Raw genomic sequence first — 4695 nt, 5'->3', positions numbered from 1 at the left:
AGTCCTGGCTCCCAACCCCCACTGCTCTAACCCACCAGCCCCCACTCCCCTCCCCGAGCTGGGGAGAGAACCCAGGAGTCCTGGCTCCCAGCCCCCACTGCACTAGCCCACCAGCTGGTCTCTGTTGCCCCCTGGTGGCCGGTGCGTGGAACAGCTCCAGGACCCAGATCCGGCCCCAGCTCGGCAGCTGCTTGACCCCCCCACCTCCCCGCCCCCTCCCTGCCCCCCACATGCCAAGTCCCCCGGAGACTCCTGCATCTGCACCGAGCGCCCGCCCCACTTCTCTCCCCCGCAACATCTGGCGGCCCAGGGCCTCTGGCCAGGCGTCCCCCGGGGGACTGGGGGAGGCTCCTCGGCCGGGTCCGCTCCGGATGCCTCCGGCCGGAGACCTCCTGGAATTTGGCTCCTGCCAGGAACAATCGCCCCACAGGGCCTCAGTCTGCCACATCCGGGGGGCTGCGGGTCGGGAGTGAGGGGCACCGGCAGAGCTGGTGGGGGAGCCCAGGGGGCTGCAGGTCGGGAGTGAGGGGCACCGGCAAAGCTGTGGGGGGGGGACAGAGCTGGGCTAGCAAGGGGCCGGGATTGAGCCATGGGGGGGGAAGGATTTTATGGTGGTGAAGGGGTTAAAATAATCAGAGGGTAAAAGCCAACTTGTCTTGGCTGGGAATCGAACCAGGTCCCACGGGTTGGAAGCCGGCTCCGCTCCCCGCTACCCCACCAACGGAGCGGAGCTAAAATCCCTTCCCTGGAAGGAACGACTGGCTCCCCCCCCCCTCCCCAAACCAAGCGGGCGCTTCCTGTTGGGGGTGGCGCTATAAACGCACCCCCCGCAAAAAAAACTTCTTCTGGCAGCGGTGGGATTCGAACCCACGCCCCCGGAGAGACTGGAGCCTAAATCCAGCGCCTTAGACCGCTCGGCCACGCTACCACCGGCGGCTGCCTCCCCTGTCGGGGGCTGGCAATGGGGCGGGAAGAGGCTCAAAAAAGCCTGAAACCAGATTAGAAGGTGCGAAGCCACCGGATCCAGAGCCGCGTCCGCTTCTGCCCGGTTTCCTGCCTGCCGTGTAAACCAGCCACGATCGGCCTGTCCCCCTGGCGGGGGGCTGATTGGGCTTCCGGCCCCGCCCCCCAAATTACACCCCAAACCAGACAACCACCCAGGCGTGACCAATTCGGTCCCCAGTAAACCTGGGCCGGACCCGGCAGTGGGGAGGATCCGGAGCAGTGTAAACAGAGCACGGTCCGAAATTTGAACTTGGCCTGGCTTCGCCCACCTGTTGGAAATCGAGGCAAGTATCTCGAAAGGATGTCGCCCCCCCCACCACGGAAGACCTCGGCGTACCCCCAGGGCGCAGGTACCCCCCACTGGTACAAACCCATCTCGCCTCCGCTTCCTGCTAAGGCAGGGCAAAGCTAATCTGCGGCCACCTCTGGGGCGGGGCGGCTGGTGACCCGGGGACCCCTCCCCCAAAATGCAGCCACCTCTGGGGCAGAGCAGCTGGTTGTGACCCGGGGACCCCTTGCCCAGCCCCGAGATGCGGCCACCTCTGGGGCGGGGCAGCTGGTGACACAGGGACCCCTTGCTGAGATGCAGCCACCTCTGGGGCAGGGCGGCTGGTGACACAAGGACCCCTCCCCTGAGATGCAGCCATGTCTGGGGTGGGGCAGCTGGTTGTGACCCAGGGACCCCTCGCCCAGCCCCGAGATGCAGCCACCTCTGGGGCGGGGTGGCTGGTGACCCGGGGACCCCTCGCTGAGATGCAGCCACCTCTGGGGCAGGGCAGCTGGTGACACAAGGACCCCTCCCCTGAGATGCAGCCACGTCTAGGGTGGGGCGGCTGGTTGTGACCCGGGGACCCCTCACCCGAGATGCGGCCACCTCTGATGCGGGGCAGCTGGTTGTGACCCAAGGACCCCTCGCCCAGCCCCAAGATGCGGCCACCTCTGGGGCGGGGCAGCTGGTTGTAACGCGGGGACCCCTCGCCCAGACCTGAGATGCGGCCACCTCAGGGGCAGGGCGGCTGGTGACAAGGACCCCTCCCCTGAGATGCAACCACATCTGGGGGGGCATAACTGGTGACACAGGGACTCCTTGCTGAGATATGGCCACCTCTGGGGCAGGGCGGCTATGGTGACCTATGGACCCCTTGCCCAGCCCCGAGATGCAGCCACTTCTGGGGCGGGGCAGCTGGTGACCCGGGGACCCCTTGCCCAGCGCTGTGATGCGGCCACCTCTGGGGCGGGGCGCAGCTACACTTTAAGCACAGACAGGGGGTCTGCAGAAGCTCCCATCCAGGCACCGAAGTCTCGCTCGGCCCCAGGCCCGCGGCCAAGTGGTTGAGCCAGAGACAAGGGGCAAACCCCTTCCACACGACCGTGAAACAGCCGGGGGCTGGGGGGGGTGGGAGGCAGCAACGCTAATGAAGAGGATTAGCCCGAACCCAGCCCCCACTCCACTCCCAGAGCCAGAGAGAGAACCCAGGAGTCCTGGCGCCCAGCCCCCGCTGCTCTCACCCACCAGCCCCCACTCCCCTCCCAGAGCTGGGTGACGAACAGGCTGTGTGTTGGGGTGAAATCCGCGGGGAATCGTCTCTTCCTGCCCCCCAAGATCGGTCAAGGACATGGGGGATCCCAGAGGGTTCGACCGGAACCGCGCCGTGCCCGAACTCTGCCTCCAGCACCGTTTCAGTTTCCAGATGGGGAAACTGAGGCACAATGAGCCCAGCACTTCCCCCAAAGCCTCCAAGGTAGGCACAAAACCCAGGAGTCTGAGTTCCAACCCACTCCCCACCGTGCACTAGGGGCAGAACCCAGGAGTCCTGCCCCCCCACTCTAACCGCTGGACCCCACTCCCCTCCCAGAGCTGAGGAGAGAACCCAAGAGTCCTGGCTCCCAGCCCCCTGGCTCTAATCTCACTCCCCTCCCAGAGCCAGGACTCCTGGGTTCTGTCCTGGCTCACCACTCCCCCCCCCCCCCAAACCACTGAACCTCACTCCCCTCCCTGAGCTGGGAAGAGAACCCAGGAGTCCTGACTCCCAGCACCCCTCCTCTAACCCAGCCCCCACTCTCCTCCCAGAACCAGGGACAGAACCCAGGAGTCCTGAGATTTTTTGGTGTCTGGAACGACCCCCCCCTTTTCCCCTGCCCCCCACTCTGCACAATCTCTCCGCCCCACACATCCCCCTTCTATGAAGCCAGCCCCCTATGGGAGCAAGGCCGAGCAGTTTAAGGCGCAGCCCTGGTCCCTCCAGGGACAGGGGTTCAAATCCAACCCCTGCCAGGAGCCGGCTTGCCCCCCTGCCCCTGGGGATTCAGCCTTTGCCCGCAGCCAGGTGAGGGGAACGGCTCCTTGCACGGTGCCCAGCCTCACTGGTGCCAGGCCAGGCCGGTGCCCACCGCCTGCCAGCCCATGGGCACGGGATAGTGGGGAGCGCAGCTGCCTTCCGAGCAGTTGTCCTGGGTTCGATTCCCAGCCCGCCTGAGACAGCTCCAGTCCAAGGCCCCTTTCAGCCCTGCTGCAGAAGGCTGGAGGGGGAGGCTCCTGCTGTTACCCCTGGGGAAACTGAGGCAGTAAGAGCAGGCACGAGGCGCTATAAGCACAGAACTCATTCCTGACACACAGGGGGGTCGCTGAGAGCCAGGACACCTGGGTTCTCTCGCCAGCTCTGGGAGGGGAGTGGGGGCTGGTGGGTTAGAGCAGGGGGAGTCTGGGAACCAGGACTCCTGGGTTCTCTGCTCAGATCTGGGAAGGGAGTAGGGTCTGGGGGGCTAGGGGTGGGGCTGGGAGCCAGGACTCCTGGGTTCTCTCCCCAGCTCTGGGACGGGCATGGGGGCTAGTGGTTAGAGCACAGGGGGGTGTCTAGTGGGCCAGGACTCCTGGGTTCTAGCACCCGCTCGGTTTGCCCACCCCACCCCCTGCTTACAGACACAAACGCACCTTGATCAAAATTACTAAAACGTTTATTTCCCTCACAAAGGTACAGTTATTTCTCCCTCCACACAGGGAAGTCAAACTTAAGACAAAAAAAAATCATAGAAGCTGCGGGGGGGTCATTTACAATCGGTTATTCACCCCCCGGCATGGGTGGGTGGAAGGGGGGAGCAACCGAGACACCCCCGCCACACACACACAAACAGCGCTAGAGGGAAGTTTGATTAAAAGTCCAGAGCAATCAGGCGTCCCCCGTAACCGTCCCCCGAGACTTTCTACGCTGGTTAAAATCGGCTCTCACGTCGCCGGGGCGGGGGTGGGGGGGATATGAACCGACACCTAACAAAACAAACAGCTCCGAGCGCCGGGAGAAAAGGCTTAAACTAAGGTAACGAAACGCCGCTCGCAGCCCTGGCTGTATCACGCCACCCCGCTGGCTAGGTAGTCTAAATGCATCTACAAAGAGAATTAAAACAGGAAGCACAATCTTGCCCTGTTTTTTGGGGGGTCATGAATCCATGCCCCCCCATATTCCTGCCCCCCTTGGATTGCCCAGTAAGGAATTTAAGGGGGGGGTCATCCCCCCAGTCTACCCCAATGGAGATCAGACACTCCTGGCCCCTCGTATTTCCCGGGGTGACCACCCCCCCAAAAAAGATCAGACACTCCTGATTGCAACAGGTCTCCTCCCTGCCCGCCCACCCCCCCCCCATTTAATTGGCTCACGCGCCCCCGCGCTGCAAGGACGCAGGCACGCCGCCCCC

The 4695-nt window shown here is 64.1% G+C and overlaps 1 non-coding gene across 1 annotated transcript; it reads right to left on the bottom strand.

Moving 5' to 3' along the window:
- Positions 1-846: 846 nt before the first annotated feature.
- Positions 847-928, bottom strand: TRNAL-UAG (transfer RNA leucine (anticodon UAG)). The gene has a single exon. It is a non-coding gene; the product is annotated as a tRNA-Leu (tRNA).
- Positions 929-4695: the final 3767 nt, after the last annotated feature.

This window comes from Natator depressus, chromosome 28 (assembly GCF_965152275.1).
Source record: "Natator depressus isolate rNatDep1 chromosome 28, rNatDep2.hap1, whole genome shotgun sequence".
Classification (NCBI taxonomy): Eukaryota; Metazoa; Chordata; order Testudines; family Cheloniidae; genus Natator; species Natator depressus.
Note: the sequence above shows the minus strand (reverse complement) of the source record. Positions and strands in the feature narration are given on the sequence as shown.